This window comes from Carcharodon carcharias, chromosome 34, assembly GCF_017639515.1.
Source record: "Carcharodon carcharias isolate sCarCar2 chromosome 34, sCarCar2.pri, whole genome shotgun sequence".
Taxonomy (NCBI): domain Eukaryota; kingdom Metazoa; phylum Chordata; class Chondrichthyes; order Lamniformes; family Lamnidae; genus Carcharodon; species Carcharodon carcharias.
In genome coordinates this window covers 24891799-24916394 of record NC_054500.1, presented here as the reverse complement: position 1 = coordinate 24916394, position 24596 = coordinate 24891799, and positions in this window count along the sequence as shown.

Here is a 24596-nt window from a genome sequence, read left to right as displayed (position 1 = left end):
ACTCTCTCTCACACTCTCTCCATCCCTACACTCTCTCTGACTTACAGCATCCCCACACTCTCACACAGTCTCTCCATCCCCACACTCTCTTACACTCTCTGAATCCCCAGACTCTCTCACACTCTCTCCATCCCCTCATTCTCCCACGCTCTCTCCATCCCCTCAATCTCTCAAAATCTCACCATCCCCACACTCACGCCATCCCCACACTGTCTCACACTCACACCATCCCCACACTCTCTCACACTCTCACGATCCCCACACTCAGTCAAACTCTCTCCATCCCCACACTCTCTCTCTCCCCACATTCTCTCACACTCTCACCATCCCCACACTCTCTCACACTCTCACCATCCCCACACTCTCTCACACTCTCACCATTCCCACACTCTCTCACACTCTCTCCATCCCCACTCTCTCTCACACTCTATCCATCCCAACACTCTCTCACACTCTCTCCATCCCCACGCTCGCCCACACTCTCTTCAACCCCGCACTCTCTCACACTCTAGCCATCCCCACACTCTCTCTCACTCTCAGCATCCCCACCCTCTCTGACAATCTCTCCATCCCCACAATATCTCACAATCTCACCATCCCCAATCTCTCTCACATTCACTCCATCTCCACACTCTCTCTCACTCTCAGCATCCCCACACTCTCTCACACTCTCTCCATGCCCACACTCTCTCTCAATCTCACGATCCCCAATCTCTCTCACACTCTCTTCATCCCACCCTCTCTCACACTCTCTCCATCCAGACACTCTCTCACAATCTCTCCATCCCCACACTATCTCAAAATCTCACCATCCGCACACTCTCTGAACCTCTCTCCATCTCCACACTGTCTCACACTCTCACCATACCCACACTATCTCACTCTCTCTCAACACCCACACGCTCTGTCACTCTCAGCATCCCCACAGTCTCACAGACTCTCTCCATCCCCACACTCTCTCACACTCTCACCATCCCTACACTCTCACCATCCCCACACTCTCTCACACTCTCGCCATCCCCACACTCTCTCTCACTCTCACCATCCCCACACTCTCTCCATTCCCACACTCTCTCACAATCTCACCATCCCAACACTCTCACCATCCCCACACTCTCTCCCATTCGCTCCATCCCCACACTCTCTCACACTCTCAACAAACCCACACTCTCTCACGCACTCACCAACCCCACACTCGGTCACACTCTCTCCATCCCCACACACGCTCCATCCCCACACTCTCTCACACACTCTCTATCCACACATTCTCTCACCCTCTCTCCATCCCCACACTCTCTCAAACTCTCACCATCCGAACACTCCCACACAATCTTACCATCCCCAAACTCTCTCCATCCCCACACTCTCTCACACTCTCAGCATCCCCACGGTCTCACACAATCTCTATAACCCCACACTCTCGCACAATCTCACTATCCCCACACTCTCTCACACTCTCAACATCCCTACACTCTCACCATCCCCACACTCTTTCACAATCTCACCGTCCCCACATTCTCTCACACTATCTCCATCCACACATTCTCTCACAATCTCACCATCCCAACATTCTCACCATCCCCAAAATCTCACCCACTCTCTCCATCCCCACACTCTCTCACAAACTCACCATCCCCACACTCTCTCACCATCCCCACTCTCTTTCACACTCTCACCAACCCCACACTCGCTCACACTCTCTCCATCCCCAAACTCTCTCCATCCCCACACTCTCTCACACTCTCTCCATCCCCACATTCTCTCACAGTCTCTCCATCCCCACACCCTCTCAAACTCTCACCATCCCAACACTCCCTCACATTGTCACCATCCCCACACTCTCTCGCAGTATCACCATCCGCACTCACTCTCACACTCTTACCATCCCCACACTCTCTCCATCCCAACACTCTCTCACACACTCACCATCCTCAAATTCTCTCACATTCTCTCCATCCCCACACTCTTTCACACTCTCACCATCCCCATACTCTCTCCATCCCCACATTCTCTCTGACTTACAGTATCCCCGCACTCTCACACATTCTCACCATCCCCACACTCTCTCACACTCTCACGTTCCCCACACTCTCTCACACTCTCACCATGCCCACACTATCTCACCCTCTCTCAACACCCACACGCTCTGTCACTCTCAGCATCCCCACAGTCTCACAGACTCTCTCCATCCCCACACTCACTCACACTCTCACCATCCCCACACTCTCTCTCACTCTCACCATCCCCACACTCTCTCACACTGTCTCCATCTCCACACTGTCTCACACTCTCTCCAACCCCACATTCTCTCACAATCTCACCATCCAACACTCTCACCATCCCCACACTCTCTCCCACTCTCTCCATCCCCACACTCTCTCACACTCTCACCAACCCCACAATTTCTCACACTCTCACCAACCCCACCCTCGCTCACAATCTCTCCATCCCCACACTCTCTCCATCCCCACACTCCCTCACACTCTCTCCATCCCCACACTCTCTCACACTCTCTCTTTCCCCACATTCTCTCACACTCTCTCCATCCCCACACTCTCTCAAACTCTCACCATCCGAACACTCCCTCACACTCTTACCATCCGCACTCTCTCCATCCCCACACTGTCTCACACTCTCTCCATCCCCACAATCTATCAAACTCTCTCCATTCCCAAACTCTCTCCATCCCCACACTCACTCTCACTCACAGCATCCCCACAGTCTAACACACTCTCTCCATCCCCAAACTCTCTTACACTCTCTGAATCCCCACACTCTCTCAAACTCTCGCCATCCCCACACTCTCTCCCACTCTCTCCATCCCCACACTTTCTCACACTCTCAGCATCCCCACAGTCTCACACACTCTCTCCAACCCCACACTCTCGCACAATCTCACTATCCCCACACTCTCTCACACTCTCACCATCGCAACACTCATTCACAATCTCACCGTCCCCACATTCTCTCACACTATCTCCGTCCACACACTCTCTCACAATCTCACCATCCCAACACTCTCACCATCCCCATAATCTCACCCACTCTCTCCATCCCCACACTCTCTCACAAACTCACTATCCCCACATTCTTTCACACTCTCACCATCCCCACTTTCTTTCACACTCCCACCAACCCCACACTCGCTCACACTCTCTCCATCCCCACACTCTCTCCATCCCCACGCTCTCTCACACTTTCTCAATCCCCACATTCTCCCACAGTCTCTCCATCCCCACACTCTCTCAAACTCTCACCATTCCAACACTCCCTCACATTGTCACCATCCCCACACTCTCTCGCAGTATCACCATCCGCACTAACTCTCACACTCTTACCATCCCCACACTCTCTCCATCCCAACACTCTCTCACACACTCAGCATCTCCACATTCTCTCACATTCTCTTCATCCCCACACTCTATCCATCCCCACACACTCCCACTCTCTCTCCATCGCAACACTATCTCAAAATCTCACCATCCCCACATTCTCTCACACTGTCTCCATCTCCACACTGTCTCACAATCCCTCCAACCCCACATTCTCTCACAATCTCACCATCCCAACACTCTCACCATCCCACACTCTCTCCCACTCTCTCCATCCCCACATTCTCTCACACTCTCACCAACCCCACACTCTCTCACACTCTCACCAACCCCACCCTCGCTCACACTCTCTCCATCCTCACACTCTCTCCATCCCCACATTCTCTCACACTCTCTCCATCCCCACACTCTATCCATCCCCACACACTCTCACTCTCTCTCCATCTCCACACTGTCTCACACTCTCTCCAACCCCACATTCTCTCACAATCTCACCATCCCAACACTCTCACCATCCCCACATTCTCTCACACTCTCACCAACCCCACACTCCCTCACACTCTCACCAACCCCACCCTCGCTCACACTCTATGCATGCCCATGCTCTCTCCATCCCCACACTCTCTCACATTCTCTCTATCCCACATTCTCTCACAATCTCTCCATCCCCACACTCTCTCAAACTCTCACCATCCGAACATTCCCTCACACTCTTACAATCCCCACAATCTCTCCATCCCCACTCTCTCTCACACTCTCTCCATCCCTACAATCTATCAAACTCTCTCCATTCCCACATTCTCTCCATCCCCACAGTCTCTCTGACTCACAGCATCCCCACACTCTCACACAGAGTCTCCATCCCCACACTCTCTTACACTCTCTGAATCCCCACACTCTCTCTCACTCTCAGCATCCCCACAGTCTCACACACTCTCTCCATCCCCACACTCTCTCACACTCTCTCCAACCCCACACTCTCGCACAATCTCACTATCCCCACACTCTCTCACAATCTCACCATCCCAACACTCTCACCATCCCCATAATCTCACCCACTCTCTCCATCCTCACACTCTCTCACAAACTCACCATCCCCTCTCTCTTTCACACTCTCACCAACCCCTCACTCGCTCACACTCTCACCATCCCTACACTCTCACCATCCCCACACTCTCTCACACTCTCACCATCCCAACACTCTTTCACAATCTCACCGTCCCCACATTCTCTCACACTATCTCCATCCACACACTCTCTCACAATCTCACCATCCCAACACTCTCACCATCCCCATAATCTCACCCATTCTCTCCATCCCCACACTCTCTCACAAACTCACCATCCCCACAGTCACTCACACTCTCACCATCCCCACTCTCTTTCACACTCTCACCAACCCCACACTCGCTCACACTCTCTCCATCCCCACATTCTCTCACAGTCTCTCCATCCCCACACTCTCTCAAACTCTCACCATCCCAACACTCCATCACATTGTCACAATCCCCACACTCTCTCGCAGTATCACCATCCGCACTCACTCTCACACTCTTACCATCCCCACACTCTCTCTATCCCAACACTCTCTCACACACTCACCATCTCCACATTCTCTCACATTCTCTCCATCCCCACACTCTATCCATCCCCACACACTCTCACTCTCTCTCCATCCCAACACTATCTCAAAATCTCACCATCTCCACACTCTCTCACACTGTCTCCATCTCCACACTGTCTCACACTCTCTCCAACCCCACATTCTCTCACAATCTCACCATCCCAACACTCTCACCATCCCTACACTCTCTCCCACTCTCTCCATCCCCACATTCTCTCACATTCTCTCCATCCCCACATTCTCTCAAACTCTCACCATCCCAACACTCCCTCACATTGTCACCATCCCCACACTCTCTCGCAGTATCACCAACCGCACTCACTCTCACACTCTTACCATCCCCACACTCTCTCTATCCCAACACTCTCTCACACACTCACCATCTCCACATTCTCTCACATTCTCTCCATCCCCACACTCTATCCATCCCCACACACTCTCACTCTCTCTCCATCCCAACACTATCTCAAAATCTCACCATCTCCACACTCCCTCACACTTTCTCCATCTCCACACTGTCTCACACTCTCTCCTTCCCCACATTCTCTCACAATCTCACCATCCCAACACTCTCACCATCCCTACACTCTCTCCCACTCTCTCCATCCCCACATTCTCTCACACTCTCACCAACCCCACAATTTCTCACACTCTCACCAACCCCACCCTCGCTGACACTCTCTCCATCCCCACACTCTCCCAAACTCTCACCATCCGAAAACTCCCTCACTCTCTTACCACCCCCACACTCTCTCCATCCCCGCACTCTCTCTGACTTACAGCTTCCCCACACTCTCACACAGTATCTCCATCCCCACACTCTCTTACACTCTCTGAATCCCCACACTCTCTCACACTCTCTCCATCCCCACACACTCTCTCACACTCTCAGCATCCCCACAGTCTCACACACTCTCTCCAACCCCACACTCTCGCACAATCTCACTATCCCCACACTCTCTCACACTCTCACCATCCCTACACTCTCACCATCGCAAGACTCTTTCACAATCTCACCGTCCCCACATTCTCTCACACTATCTCCATCCACACACTCTCTCATAATCTCACCATCCCAACACTCTCACCATCCCCATAATCTCACCCACTCTCTCCATCCCCACACTCTCTCACAAACTCACCATCCCCACACTCTCTCACACTCTCACCGTCCCCACTCTCTTTCACACTCTCACCAACCCCACACTCGCTCACACTCTCTCCATCCCCACACTCTCTCCATCCCCACACTCTCTCACACTCTCTCCATCCTCACATTCTCTCACAGTCTCTCCATCCCCACACTCTCTCGCAGTATCACCATCCGCACTCACTCTCACACTCTTACCATCCCCACACTCTCTCCATCCCAACACTCTCTCACACACTCACCATCTCCACATTCTCTCACATTCTCTCCATCCCCACACACTCTCACTCTCTCTCCATCTCCACACTGTCTCACACTCTCTCCAACCCCACATTCTCTCACACTCTCACCAACCCCACCCTCGCTCACACTCTCTGCATGCCCACGCTCTCTCCATCCCCACACTCTCTCACACTCTCTCTATCCCACATTCTCTCACACTCTCTCCAACCCCACGCTCTCTCAAACTCTCACCATCCGAACACTCCCTCACACTCTTACCATCCCCCAATCGCTCCATCCCCACTCTCTCTCACACTCTCTCCATCCCTACACTCTCTCTGACTTACAGCATCCCCACACTCTCACACAGTCTCTCCATCCCCACACTCTCTTACACTCTCTGAATCCCCAGACTCTCTCACACTCTCTCCATCCCCTCATTCTCCCACGCTCTCTCCATCCCCACAATCTCTCAAAATCTCACCATCCCCACACTCACACCATCCCCACACTGTCTCACACTCACACCATCCCCACACTCTCTCACACTCTCACGATCCCCACACTCAGTCAAACTCTCTCCATCCCCACACTCTCTCTCTCCCCACATTCTCTCACACTCTCACCATCCCCACACTCTCTCACACTCTCACCATCCCCACACTCTCTCACACTCTCACCATTCCCACACTCTCTCACACTCTCTCCATCCCCACTCTCTCTCACACTCTATCCATCCCAACACTCTCTCACACTCTCTCCATCCCCACGCTCGCCCACACTCTCTTCAACCCCGCACTCTCTCACACTCTAGCCATCCCCACACTCTCTCTCACTCTCAGCATCCCCACCCTCTCTGACAATCTCTCCATCCCCACAATATCTCACAATCTCACCATCCCCAATCTCTCTCACATTCACTCCATCTCCACACTCTCTCTCACTCTCAGCATCCCCACACTCTCTCACACTCTCTCCATGCCCACACTCTCTCTCAATCTCACGATCCCCAATCTCTCTCACACTCTCTTCATCCCACCCTCTCTCACACTCTCTCCATCCAGACACTCTCTCACAATCTCTCCATCCCCACACTATCTCAAAATCTCACCATCCGCACACTCTCTGAACCTCTCTCCATCTCCACACTGTCTCACACTCTCACCATACCCACACTATCTCACTCTCTCTCAACACCCACACGCTCTGTCACTCTCAGCATCCCCACAGTCTCACAGACTCTCTCCATCCCCACACTCTCTCACACTCTCACCATCCCTACACTCTCACCATCCCCACACTCTCTCACACTCTCGCCATCCCCACACTCTCTCTCACTCTCACCATCCCCACACTCTCTCCATTCCCACACTCTCTCACAATCTCACCATCCCAACACTCTCACCATCCCCACACTCTCTCCCATTCGCTCCATCCCCACACTCTCTCACACTCTCAACAAACCCACACTCTCTCACGCACTCACCAACCCCACACTCGGTCACACTCTCTCCATCCCCACACACGCTCCATCCCCACACTCTCTCACACACTCTCTATCCACACATTCTCTCACCCTCTCTCCATCCCCACACTCTCTCAAACTCTCACCATCCCAACACTCCCACACAATCTTACCATCCCCAAACTCTCTCCATCCCCACACTCTCTCACACTCTCAGCATCCCCACGGTCTCACACAATCTCTATAACCCCACACTCTCGCACAATCTCACTATCCCCACACTCTCTCACACTCTCAACATCCCTACACTCTCACCATCCCCACACTCTTTCACAATCTCACCGTCCCCACATTCTCTCACACTATCTCCATCCACACATTCTCTCACAATCTCACCATCCCAACATTCTCACCATCCCCAAAATCTCACCCACTCTCTCCATCCCCACACTCTCTCACAAACTCACCATCCCCACACTCTCTCACCATCCCCACTCTCTTTCACACTCTCACCAACCCCACACTCGCTCACACTCTCTCCATCCCCAAACTCTCTCCATCCCCACACTCTCTCACACTCTCTCCATCCCCACATTCTCTCACAGTCTCTCCATCCCCACACTCTCTCAAACTCTCACCATCCCAACACTCCCTCACATTGTCACCATCCCCACACTCTCTCGCAGTATCACCATCCGCACTCACTCTCACACTCTTACCATCCCCACACTCTCTCCATCCCAACACTCTCTCACACACTCACCATCCTCAAATTCTCTCACATTCTCTCCATCCCCACACTCTTTCACACTCTCACCATCCCCATACTCTCTCCATCCCCACATTCTCTCTGACTTACAGTATCCCCGCACTCTCACACATTCTCACCATCCCCACACTCTCTCACACTCTCACGTTCCCCACACTCTCTCACACTCTCACCATGCCCACACTATCTCACCCTCTCTCAACACCCACACGCTCTGTCACTCTCAGCATCCCCACAGTCTCACAGACTCTCTCCATCCCCACACTCACTCACACTCTCACCATCCCCACACTCTCTCTCACTCTCACCATCCCCACACTCTCTCACACTGTCTCCATCTCCACACTGTCTCACACTCTCTCCAACCCCACATTCTCTCACAATCTCACCATCCAACACTCTCACCATCCCCACACTCTCTCCCACTCTCTCCATCCCCACACTCTCTCACACTCTCACCAACCCCACAATTTCTCACACTCTCACCAACCCCACCCTCGCTCACAATCTCTCCATCCCCACACTCTCTCCATCCCCACACTCCCTCACACTCTCTCCATCCCCACACTCTCTCACACTCTCTCTTTCCCCACATTCTCTCACACTCTCTCCATCCCCACACTCTCTCAAACTCTCACCATCCGAACACTCCCTCACACTCTTACCATCCGCACTCTCTCCATCCCCACACTGTCTCACACTCTCTCCATCCCCACAATCTATCAAACTCTCTCCATTCCCAAACTCTCTCCATCCCCACACTCACTCTCACTCACAGCATCCCCACAGTCTAACACACTCTCTCCATCCCCAAACTCTCTTACACTCTCTGAATCCCCACACTCTCTCAAACTCTCGCCATCCCCACACTCTCTCCCACTCTCTCCATCCCCACACTTTCTCACACTCTCAGCATCCCCACAGTCTCACACACTCTCTCCAACCCCACACTCTCGCACAATCTCACTATCCCCACACTCTCTCACACTCTCACCATCGCAACACTCATTCACAATCTCACCGTCCCCACATTCTCTCACACTATCTCCGTCCACACACTCTCTCACAATCTCACCATCCCAACACTCTCACCATCCCCATAATCTCACCCACTCTCTCCATCCCCACACTCTCTCACAAACTCACTATCCCCACATTCTTTCACACTCTCACCATCCCCACTTTCTTTCACACTCCCACCAACCCCACACTCGCTCACACTCTCTCCATCCCCACACTCTCTCCATCCCCACGCTCTCTCACACTTTCTCAATCCCCACATTCTCCCACAGTCTCTCCATCCCCACACTCTCTCAAACTCTCACCATTCCAACACTCCCTCACATTGTCACCATCCCCACACTCTCTCGCAGTATCACCATCCGCACTCACTCTCACACTCTTACCATCCCCACACTCTCTCCATCCCCACACTCTCTCCATCCCCACATTCTCTCACACTCTCTCCATTCCCACATTCTCTCACAGTCTCTCCATCCCCACACTCTCTCAAACTCTCACCATTCCAACACTCCCTCACATTGTCACCATCCCCACACTCTCTCGCAGTATCACCATCCGCACTAACTCTCACACTCTTACCATCCCCACACTCTCTCCATCCCAACACTCTCTCACACACTCAGCATCTCCACATTCTCTCACATTCTCTTCATCCCCACACTCTATCCATCCCCACACACTCCCACTCTCTCTCCATCGCAACACTATCTCAAAATCTCACCATCCCCACATTCTCTCACACTGTCTCCATCTCCACACTGTCTCACAATCCCTCCAACCCCACATTCTCTCACAATCTCACCATCCCAACACTCTCACCATCCCACACTCTCTCCCACTCTCTCCATCCCCACATTCTCTCACACTCTCACCAACCCCACACTCTCTCACACTCTCACCAACCCCACCCTCGCTCACACTCTCTCCATCCTCACACTCTCTCCATCCCCACATTCTCTCACACTCTCTCCATCCCCACACTCTATCCATCCCCACACACTCTCACTCTCTCTCCATCTCCACACTGTCTCACACTCTCTCCAACCCCACATTCTCTCACAATCTCACCATCCCAACACTCTCACCATCCCCACATTCTCTCACACTCTCACCAACCCCACACTCCCTCACACTCTCACCAACCCCACCCTCGCTCACACTCTATGCATGCCCACGCTCTCTCCATCCCCACACTCTCTCACATTCTCTCTATCCCACATTCTCTCACAATCTCTCCATCCCCACACTCTCTCAAACTCTCACCATCCGAACATTCCCTCACACTCTTACAATCCCCACAATCTCTCCATCCCCACTCTCTCTCACACTCTCTCCATCCCTACAATCTATCAAACTCTCTCCATTCCCACATTCTCTCCATCCCCACAGTCTCTCTGACTCACAGCATCCCCACACTCTCACACAGAGTCTCCATCCCCACACTCTCTTACACTCTCTGAATCCCCACACTCTCTCTCACTCTCAGCATCCCCACAGTCTCACACACTCTCTCCATCCCCACACTCTCTCACACTCTCTCCAACCCCACACTCTCGCACAATCTCACTATCCCCACACTCTCTCACAATCTCACCATCCCAACACTCTCACCATCCCCATAATCTCACCCACTCTCTCCATCCTCACACTCTCTCACAAACTCACCATCCCCTCTCTCTTTCACACTCTCACCAACCCCTCACTCGCTCACACTCTCACCATCCCTACACTCTCACCATCCCCACACTCTCTCACACTCTCACCATCCCAACACTCTTTCACAATCTCACCGTCCCCACATTCTCTCACACTATCTCCATCCACACACTCTCTCACAATCTCACCATCCCAACACTCTCACCATCCCCATAATCTCACCCATTCTCTCCATCCCCACACTCTCTCACAAACTCACCATCCCCACAGTCACTCACACTCTCACCATCCCCACTCTCTTTCACACTCTCACCAACCCCACACTCGCTCACACTCTCTCCATCCCCACATTCTCTCACAGTCTCTCCATCCCCACACTCTCTCAAACTCTCACCATCCCAACACTCCTTCACATTGTCACAATCCCCACACTCTCTCGCAGTATCACCATCCGCACTCACTCTCACACTCTTACCATCCCCACACTCTCTCTATCCCAACACTCTCTCACACACTCACCATCTCCACATTCTCTCACATTCTCTCCATCCCCACACTCTATCCATCCCCACACACTCTCACTCTCTCTCCATCCCAACACTATCTCAAAATCTCACCATCTCCACACTCTCTCACACTGTCTCCATCTCCACACTGTCTCACACTCTCTCCAACCCCACATTCTCTCACAATCTCACCATCCCAACACTCTCACCATCCCTACACTCTCTCCCACTCTCTCCATCCCCACATTCTCTCACACTCTCTCCATCCCCACATTCTCTCAAACTCTAACCATCCCAACACTCCCTCACATTGTCACCATCCCCACACTCTCTCGCAGTATCACCAACCGCACTCACTCTCACACTCTTACCATCCCCACACTCTCTCTATCCCAACACTCTCTCACACACTCACCATCTCCACATTCTCTCACATTCTCTCCATCCCCACACTCTCTCCATCCCCACTCTCTCTCACACTCTATCCATCCCAACACTCTCTCACACTCTCTCCATCCCCACGCTCGCCCACACTCTCTTCAACCCCGCACTCTCTCACACTCTAGCCATCCCCACACTCTCTCTCACTCTCAGCATCCCCACCCTCTCTGACAATCTCTCCATCCCCACAATATCTCACAATCTCACCATCCCCAATCTCTCTCACATTCACTCCATCTCCACACTCTCTCTCACTCTCAGCATCCCCACACTCTCTCACACTCTCTCCATGCCCACACTCTCTCTCAATCTCACGATCCCCAATCTCTCTCACACTCTCTTCATCCCACCCTCTCTCACACTCTCTCCATCCAGACACTCTCTCACAATCTCTCCATCCCCACACTATCTCAAAATCTCACCATCCGCACACTCTCTGAACCTCTCTCCATCTCCACACTGTCTCACACTCTCACCATACCCACACTATCTCACTCTCTCTCAACACCCACACGCTCTGTCACTCTCAGCATCCCCACAGTCTCACAGACTCTCTCCATCCCCACACTCTCTCACACTCTCACCATCCCTACACTCTCACCATCCCCACACTCTCTCACACTCTCGCCATCCCCACACTCTCTCTCACTCTCACCATCCCCACACTCTCTCCATTCCCACACTCTCTCACAATCTCACCATCCCAACACTCTCACCATCCCCACACTCTCTCCCATTCGCTCCATCCCCACACTCTCTCACACTCTCAACAAACCCACACTCTCTCACGCACTCACCAACCCCACACTCGGTCACACTCTCTCCATCCCCACACACGCTCCATCCCCACACTCTCTCACACACTCTCTATCCACACATTCTCTCACCCTCTCTCCATCCCCACACTCTCTCAAACTCTCACCATCCGAACACTCCCACACAATCTTACCATCCCCAAACTCTCTCCATCCCCACACTCTCTCACACTCTCAGCATCCCCACGGTCTCACACAATCTCTATAACCCCACACTCTCGCACAATCTCACTATCCCCACACTCTCTCACACTCTCAACATCCCTACACTCTCACCATCCCCACACTCTTTCACAATCTCACCGTCCCCACATTCTCTCACACTATCTCCATCCACACATTCTCTCACAATCTCACCATCCCAACATTCTCACCATCCCCAAAATCTCACCCACTCTCTCCATCCCCACACTCTCTCACAAACTCACCATCCCCACACTCTCTCACCATCCCCACTCTCTTTCACACTCTCACCAACCCCACACTCGCTCACACTCTCTCCATCCCCAAACTCTCTCCATCCCCACACTCTCTCACACTCTCTCCATCCCCACATTCTCTCACAGTCTCTCCATCCCCACACCCTCTCAAACTCTCACCATCCCAACACTCCCTCACATTGTCACCATCCCCACACTCTCTCGCAGTATCACCATCCGCACTCACTCTCACACTCTTACCATCCCCACACTCTCTCCATCCCAACACTCTCTCACACACTCACCATCCTCAAATTCTCTCACATTCTCTCCATCCCCACACTCTTTCACACTCTCACCATCCCCATACTCTCTCCATCCCCACATTCTCTCTGACTTACAGTATCCCCGCACTCTCACACATTCTCACCATCCCCACACTCTCTCACACTCTCACGTTCCCCACACTCTCTCACACTCTCACCATGCCCACACTATCTCACCCTCTCTCAACACCCACACGCTCTGTCACTCTCAGCATCCCCACAGTCTCACAGACTCTCTCCATCCCCACACTCACTCACACTCTCACCATCCCCACACTCTCTCTCACTCTCACCATCCCCACACTCTCTCACACTGTCTCCATCTCCACACTGTCTCACACTCTCTCCAACCCCACATTCTCTCACAATCTCACCATCCAACACTCTCACCATCCCCACACTCTCTCCCACTCTCTCCATCCCCACACTCTCTCACACTCTCACCAACCCCACAATTTCTCACACTCTCACCAACCCCACCCTCGCTCACAATCTCTCCATCCCCACACTCTCTCCATCCCCACACTCCCTCACACTCTCTCCATCCCCACACTCTCTCACACTCTCTCTTTCCCCACATTCTCTCACACTCTCTCCATCCCCACACTCTCTCAAACTCTCACCATCCGAACACTCCCTCACACTCTTACCATCCGCACTCTCTCCATCCCCACACTGTCTCACACTCTCTCCATCCCCACAATCTATCAAACTCTCTCCATTCCCAAACTCTCTCCATCCCCACACTCACTCTCACTCACAGCATCCCCACAGTCTAACACACTCTCTCCATCCCCAAACTCTCTTACACTCTCTGAATCCCCACACTCTCTCAAACTCTCGCCATCCCCACACTCTCTCCCACTCTCTCCATCCCCACACTTTCTCACACTCTCAGCATCCCCACAGTCTCACACACTCTCTCCAACCCCACACTCTCGCACAATCTCACTATCCCCACACTCTCTCACACTCTCACCATCGCAACACTCATTCACAATCTCACCGTCCCCACATTCTCTCACACTATCTCCGTCCACACACTCTCTCACAATCTCACCATCCCAACACTCTCACCATCCCCATAATCTCACCCACTCTCTCCATCCCCACACTCTCTCACAAACTCACTATCCCCACATTCTTTCACACTCTCACCATCCCCACTTTCTTTCACACTCCCACCAACCCCACACTCGCTCACACTCTCTCCATCCCCACACTCTCTCCATCCCCACGCTCTCTCACACTTTCTCAATCCCCACATTCTCCCACAGTCTCTCCATCCCCACACTCTCTCAAACTCTCACCATTCCAACACTCCCTCACATTGTCACCATCCCCACACTCTCTCGCAGTATCACCATCCGCACTCACTCTCACACTCTTACCATCCCCACACTCTCTCCATCCCCACACTCTCTCCATCCCCACATTCTCTCACACTCTCTCCATTCCCACATTCTCTCACAGTCTCTCCATCCCCACACTCTCTCAAACTCTCACCATTCCAACACTCCCTCACATTGTCACCATCCCCACACTCTCTCGCAGTATCACCATCCGCACTAACTCTCACACTCTTACCATCCCCACACTCTCTCCATCCCAACACTCTCTCACACACTCAGCATCTCCACATTCTCTCACATTCTCTTCATCCCCACACTCTATCCATCCCCACACACTCCCACTCTCTCTCCATCGCAACACTATCTCAAAATCTCACCATCCCCACATTCTCTCACACTGTCTCCATCTCCACACTGTCTCACAATCCCTCCAACCCCACATTCTCTCACAATCTCACCATCCCAACACTCTCACCATCCCACACTCTCTCCCACTCTCTCCATCCCCACATTCTCTCACACTCTCACCAACCCCACACTCTCTCACACTCTCACCAACCCCACCCTCGCTCACACTCTCTCCATCCTCACACTCTCTCCATCCCCACATTCTCTCACACTCTCTCCATCCCCACACTCTATCCATCCCCACACACTCTCACTCTCTCTCCATCTCCACACTGTCTCACACTCTCTCCAACCCCACATTCTCTCACAATCTCACCATCCCAACACTCTCACCATCCCCACATTCTCTCACACTCTCACCAACCCCACACTCCCTCACACTCTCACCAACCCCACCCTCGCTCACACTCTATGCATGCCCACGCTCTCTCCATCCCCACACTCTCTCACATTCTCTCTATCCCACATTCTCTCACAATCTCTCCATCCCCACACTCTCTCAAACTCTCACCATCCGAACATTCCCTCACACTCTTACAATCCCCACAATCTCTCCATCCCCACTCTCTCTCACACTCTCTCCATCCCTACAATCTATCAAACTCTCTCCATTCCCACATTCTCTCCATCCCCACAGTCTCTCTGACTCACAGCATCCCCACACTCTCACACAGAGTCTCCATCCCCACACTCTCTTACACTCTCTGAATCCCCACACTCTCTCTCACTCTCAGCATCCCCACAGTCTCACACACTCTCTCCATCCCCACACTCTCTCACACTCTCTCCAACCCCACACTCTCGCACAATCTCACTATCCCCACACTCTCTCACAATCTCACCATCCCAACACTCTCACCATCCCCATAATCTCACCCACTCTCTCCATCCTCACACTCTCTCACAAACTCACCATCCCCTCTCTCTTTCACACTCTCACCAACCCCTCACTCGCTCACACTCTCACCATCCCTACACTCTCACCATCCCCACACTCTCTCACACTCTCACCATCCCAACACTCTTTCACAATCTCACCGTCCCCACATTCTCTCACACTATCTCCATCCACACACTCTCTCACAATCTCACCATCCCAACACTCTCACCATCCCCATAATCTCACCCATTCTCTCCATCCCCACACTCTCTCACAAACTCACCATCCCCACAGTCACTCACACTCTCACCATCCCCACTCTCTTTCACACTCTCACCAACCCCACACTCGCTCACACTCTCTCCATCCCCACATTCTCTCACAGTCTCTCCATCCCCACACTCTCTCAAACTCTCACCATCCCAACACTCCTTCACATTGTCACAATCCCCACACTCTCTCGCAGTATCACCATCCGCACTCACTCTCACACTCTTACCATCCCCACACTCTCTCTATCCCAACACTCTCTCACACACTCACCATCTCCACATTCTCTCACATTCTCTCCATCCCCACACTCTATCCATCCCCACACACTCTCACTCTCTCTCCATCCCAACACTATCTCAAAATCTCACCATCTCCACACTCTCTCACACTGTCTCCATCTCCACACTGTCTCACACTCTCTCCAACCCCACATTCTCTCACAATCTCACCATCCCAACACTCTCACCATCCCTACACTCTCTCCCACTCTCTCCATCCCCACATTCTCTCACACTCTCTCCATCCCCACATTCTCTCAAACTCTCACCATCCCAACACTCCCTCACATTGTCACCATCCCCACACTCTCTCGCAGTATCACCAACCGCACTCACTCTCACACTCTTACCATCCCCACACTCTCTCTATCCCAACACTCTCTCACACACTCACCATCTCCACATTCTCTCACATTCTCTCCATCCCCACACTCTATCCATCCCCACACACTCTCACTCTCTCTCCATCCCAACACTATCTCAAAATCTCACCATCTCCACACTCCCTCACACTTTCTCCATCTCCACACTGTCTCACACTCTCTCCTTCCCCACATTCTCTCACAATCTCACCATCCCAACACTCTCACCATCCCTACACTCTCTCCCACTCTCTCCATCCCCACATTCTCTCACACTCTCACCAACCCCACAATTTCTCACACTCTCACCAACCCCACCCTCGCTGACACTCTCTCCATCCCCACACTCTCCCAAACTCTCACCATCCGAAAACTCCCTCACTCTCTTACCACCCCCACACTCTCTCCATCCCCGCACTCTCTCTGACTTACAGCTTCCCCACACTCTCACACAGTATCTCCATCCCCACACTCTCTTACACTCTCTGAATCCCCACACTCTCTCACACTCTCTCCATCCCCACACACTCTCTCACACTCTCAGCATCCCCACAGTCTCACACACTCTCTCCAACCCCACACTCTCGCACAATCTCACTATCCCCACACTCTCTCACACTCTCACCATCCCTACACTCTCACCATCGCAAGACTCTTTCACAATCTCACCGTCCCCACATTCTCTCACACTATCTCCATCCACACACTCTCTCATAATCTCACCATCCCAACACTCTCACCATCCCCATAATCTCACCCACTCTCTCCATCCCCACACTCTCTCACAAACTCACCATCCCCACACTCTCTCACACTCTCACCGTCCCCACTCTCTTTCACACTCTCACCAACCCCACACTCGCTCACACTCTCTCCATCCCCACACTCTCTCCATCCCCACACTCTCTCACACTCTCTCCATCCTCACATTCTCTCACAGTCTCTCCATCCCCACACTCTCTCGCAGTATCACCATCCGCACTCACTCTCACACTCTTACCATCCCCACACTCTCTCCATCCCAACACTCTCTCACACACTCACCATCTCCACATTCTCTCACATTCTCTCCATCCCCACACACTCTCACTCTCTCTCCATCTCCACACTGTCTCACACTCTCTCCAACCCCACATTCTCTCACACTCTCACCAACCCCACCCTCGCTCACACTCTCTGCATGCCCACGCTCTCTCCATCCCCACACTCTCTCACACTCTCTCTATCCCACATTCTCTCACACTCTCTCCAACCCCACGCTCTCTCAAACTCTCACCATCCGAACACTCCCTCACACTCTTACCATCCCCCAATCGCTCCATCCCCACTCTCTCTCACACTCTCTCCATCCCTACACTCTCTCTGACTTACAGCATCCCCACACTCTCACACAGTCTCTCCATCCCCACACTCTCTTACACTCTCTGAATCCCCAGACTCTCTCACACTCTCTCCATCCCCTCATTCTCCCACGCTCTCTCCATCCCCACAATCTCTCAAAATCTCACCATCCCCACACTCACACCATCCCCACACTGTCTCACACTCACACCATCCCCACACTCTCTCACACTCTCACGATCCCCACACTCAGTCAAACTCTCTCCATCCCCACACTCTCTCTCTCCCCACATTCTCTCACACTCTCACCATCCCCACACTCTCTCACACTCTCACCATCCCCACACTCTCTCACACTCTCACCATTCCCACACTCTCTCACACTCTCTCCATCCCCACTCTCTCTCACACTCTATCCATCCCAACACTCTCTCACACTCTCTCCATCCCCACGCTCGCCCACACTCTCTTCAACCCCGCACTCTCTCACACTCTAGCCATCCCCACACTCTCTCTCACTCTCAGCATCCCCACCCTCTCTGACAATCTCTCCATCCCCACAATATCTCACAATCTCACCATCCCCAATCTCTCTCACATTCACTCCATCTCCACACTCTCTCTCACTCTCAGCATCCCCACACTCTCTCACACTCTCTCCATGCCCACACTCTCTCTCAATCTCACGATCCCCAATCTCTCTCACACTCTCTTCATCCCACCCTCTCTCACACTCTCTCCATCCAGACACTCTCTCACAATCTCTCCATCCCCACACTATCTCAAAATCTCACCATCCGCACACTCTCTGAACCTCTCTCCATCTCCACACTGTCTCACACTCTCACCATACCCACACTATCTCACTCTCTCTCAACACCCACACGCTCTGTCACTCTCAGCATCCCCACAGTCTCACAGACTCTCTCCATCCCCACACTCTCTCACACTCTCACCATCCCTACACTCTCACCATCCCCACACTCTCTCACACTCTCGCCATCCCCACACTCTCTCTCACTCTCACCATCCCCACACTCTCTCCATTCCCACACTCTCTCACAATCTCACCATCCCAACACTCTCACCATCCCCACACTCTCTCCCATTCGCTCCATCCCCACACTCTCTCACACTCTCAACAAACCCACACTCTCTCACGCACTCACCAACCCCACACTCGGTCACACTCTCTCCATCCCCACACACGCTCCATCCCCACACTCTCTCACACACTCTCTATCCACACATTCTCTCACCCTCTCTCCATCCCCACACTCTCTCAAACTCTCACCATCCGAACACTCCCACACAATCTTACCATCCCCAAACTCTCTCCATCCCCACACTCTCTCACACTCTCAGCATCCCCACGGTCTCACACAATCTCTATAACCCCACACTCTCGCACAATCTCACTATCCCCACACTCTCTCACACTCTCAACATCCCTACACTCTCACCATCCCCACACTCTTTCACAATCTCACCGTCCCCACATTCTCTCACACTATCTCCATCCACACATTCTCTCACAATCTCACCATCCCAACATTCTCACCATCCCCAAAATCTCACCCACTCTCTCCATCCCCACACTCTCTCACAAACTCACCATCCCCACACTCTCTCACCATCCCCACTCTCTTTCACACTCTCACCAACCCCACACTCGCTCACACTCTCTCCATCCCCAAACTCTCTCCATCCCCACACTCTCTCACACTCTCTCCATCCCCACATTCTCTCACAGTCTCTCCATCCCCACACCCTCTCAAACTCTCACCATCCCAACACTCCCTCACATTGTCACCATCCCCACACTCTCTCGCAGTATCACCATCCGCACTCACTCTCACACTCTTACCATCCCCACACTCTCTCCATCCCAACACTCTCTCACACACTCACCATCCTCAAATTCTCTCACATTCTCTCCATCCCCACACTCTTTCACACTCTCACCATCCCCATACTCTCTCCATCCCCACATTCTCTCTGACTTACAGTATCCCCGCACTCTCACACATTCTCACCATCCCCACACTCTCTCACACTCTCACGTTCCCCACACTCTCTCACACTCTCACCATGCCCACACTATCTCACCCTCTCTCAACACCCACACGCTCTGTCACTCTCAGCATCCCCACAGTCTCACAGACTCTCTCCATCCCCACACTCACTCACACTCTCACCATCCCCACACTCTCTCTCACTCTCACCATCCCCACACTCTCTCACACTGTCTCCATCTCCACACTGTCTCACACTCTCTCCAACCCCACATTCTCTCACAATCTCACCATCCAACACTCTCACCATCCCCACACTCTCTCCCACTCTCTCCATCCCCACACTCTCTCACACTCTCACCAACCCCACAATTTCTCACACTCTCACCAACCCCACCCTCGCTCACAATCTCTCCATCCCCACACTCTCTCCATCCCCACACTCCCTCACACTCTCTCCATCCCCACACTCTCTCACACTCTCTCTTTCCCCACATTCTCTCACACTCTCTCCATCCCCACACTCTCTCAAACTCTCACCATCCGAACACTCCCTCACACTCTTACCATCCGCACTCTCTCCATCCCCACACTGTCTCACACTCTCTCCATCCCCACAATCTATCAAACTCTCTCCATTCCCAAACTCTCTCCATCCCCACACTCACTCTCACTCACAGCATCCCCACAGTCTAACACACTCTCTCCATCCCCAAACTCTCTTACACTCTCTGAATCCCCACACTCTCTCAAACTCTCGCCATCCCCACACTCTCTCCCACTCTCTCCATCCCCACACTTTCTCACACTCTCAGCATCCCCACAGTCTCACACACTCTCTCCAACCCCACACTCTCGCACAATCTCACTATCCCCACACTCTCTCACACTCTCACCATCGCAACACTCATTCACAATCTCACCGTCCCCACATTCTCTCACACTATCTCCGTCCACACACTCTCTCACAATCTCACCATCCCAACACTCTCACCATCCCCATAATCTCACCCACTCTCTCCATCCCCACACTCTCTCACAAACTCACTATCCCCACATTCTTTCACACTCTCACCATCCCCACTTTCTTTCACACTCCCACCAACCCCACACTCGCTCACACTCTCTCCATCCCCACACTCTCTCCATCCCCACGCTCTCTCACACTTTCTCAATCCCCACATTCTCCCACAGTCTCTCCATCCCCACACTCTCTCAAACTCTCACCATTCCAACACTCCCTCACATTGTCACCATCCCCACACTCTCTCGCAGTATCACCATCCGCACTAACTCTCACACTCTTACCATCCCCACACTCTCTCCATCCCAACACTCTCTCACACACTCAGCATCTCCACATTCTCTCACATTCTCTTCATCCCCACACTCTATCCATCCCCACACACTCCCACTCTCTCTCCATCGCAACACTATCTCAAAATCTCACCATCCCCACATTCTCTCACACTGTCTCCATCTCCACACTGTCTCACAATCCCTCCAACCCCACATTCTCTCACAATCTCACCATCCCAACACTCTCACCATCCCACACTCTCTCCCACTCTCTCCATCCCCACATTCTCTCACACTCTCACCAACCCCACACTCTCTCACACTCTCACCAACCCCACCCTCGCTCACACTCTCTCCATCCTCACACTCTCTCCATCCCCACATTCTCTCACACTCTCTCCATCCCCACACTCTATCCATCCCCACACACTCTCACTCTCTCTCCATCTCCACACTGTCTCACACTCTCTCCAACCCCACATTCTCTCACAATCTCACCATCCCAACACTCTCACCATCCCCACATTCTCTCACACTCTCACCAACCCCACACTCCCTCACACTCTCACCAACCCCACCCTCGCTCACACTCTATGCATGCCCACGCTCTCTCCATCCCCACACTCTCTCACATTCTCTCTATCCCACATTCTCTCACAATCTCTCCATCCCCACACTCTCTCAAACTCTCACCATCCGAACATTCCCTCACACTCTTACAATCCCCACAATCTCTCCATCCCCACTCTCTCTCACACTCTCTCCATCCCTACAATCTATCAAACTCTCTCCATTCCCACATTCTCTCCATCCCCACAGTCTCTCTGACTCACAGCATCCCCACACTCTCACACAGAGTCTCCATCCCCACACTCTCTTACACTCTCTGAATCCCCACACTCTCTCTCACTCTCAGCATCCCCACAGTCTCACACACTCTCTCCATCCCCACACTCTCTCACACTCTCTCCAACCCCACACTCTCGCACAATCTCACTATCCCCACACTCTCTCACAATCTCACCATCCCAACACTCTCACCATCCCCATAATCTCACCCACTCTCTCCATCCTCACACTCTCTCACAAACTCACCATCCCCTCTCTCTTTCACACTCTCACCAACCCCTCACTCGCTCACACTCTCTCCATCCCCACACTCTCTCCATCCCCACACTCTCTCACAGTCTCTCCAACCCCACATTCTCTCTCAATCTCACCATCCCCACACTCTCACCAACCCCACAATTTCTCACACTCTCACCAACCCCACCCTCGCTCACAATCTCTCCATCCCCACACTCTCTCCATCCCCACACTCTCTCACTCTCTCTTTCCCCACATTCTCTCACACTCTCTCCATCCCCACACTCTCTCAAACTCTCACCATCCGAACACTCCCTCACACTCTTACCATCCCCACTCTCTCCATCTCCACACTGTCTCACACTCTCTCCATCCCCACAGTCTATCAAACTCTCTCCATTCCCAAAGTCTCTCCATCCCCACACTCTCTCTCACTCACAGCATCCCCACAGTCTCACACACTCTCTCCATCCCCAAACTCTCTTACACTCTCTGAATCCCCACACTCTCTCAAACTCACACGATCCCCACACTCTCTCACACTCTCTCCATCCCCACACTCTCTCACATTCTCCGCATCCCCACAGTCTCACACACTCTCTCCAACCCCACACTATCGCACAATCTCACCATCCCCACACTCTCTCACACTCTCACCATCGCAACACTCATTCACAATCTAACCTTCCCCACATTGTCTCACACTATCTCCGTCCACACACTCTCTCACAATCTCACCATCCCAACACTCTCACCATCCCCATAATCTCACCCACTCTCTCCATCCCCACACTCTCTCACAAACTCACTATCCCCACATTCTTTCACACTCTCACCATCCCCACTTTCTTTCACACTCCCACCAACCACACACTTGCTCACACTCTCTCCATCCCCACACTCTCTCCATCCCCACTCTCTCTCACACTCTCTCCATCCCTACAATCTATCAAACTCTCTCCATTCCCACATTCTCTCCATCCCCACAGTCTCTCTGACTCACAGCATCCCCACACTCTCACACAGAGTCTCCATCCACACACTCTCTTACACTCTCTGAATCCCCACACTCTCTCTCACTCTCAGCATCCCCACAGTCTCACACACTCTCTCCATCCCCACACTCTCTCACACTCTCTCCAACCCCACACTCTCGCACAATCTCACTATCCCCACACTCTCTCACAATCTCACCATCCCAACACTCTCACCATCCCCATAATCTCACCCACTCTCTCCATCCTCACACTCTCTCACAAACTCACCATCCCCTCTCTCTTTCACACTCTCACCAACCCCTCACTCGCTCACACTCTCTCCATCCCCACACTCTCACCATCCCCACACTCTCTCACAGTCTCTCCAACCCCACATTCTCTCACAATCTCACCATCCCCACACTCTCACCAACCCCACAATTTCTCACACTCTCACCAACCCCACCCTCGCTCACAATCTCTCCATCCCCACACTCTCTCCATCCCCACACTCTCTCACTCTCTCTTTCCCCACATTCTCTCACACTCTCTCCATCCCCACACTCTCTCAAACTCT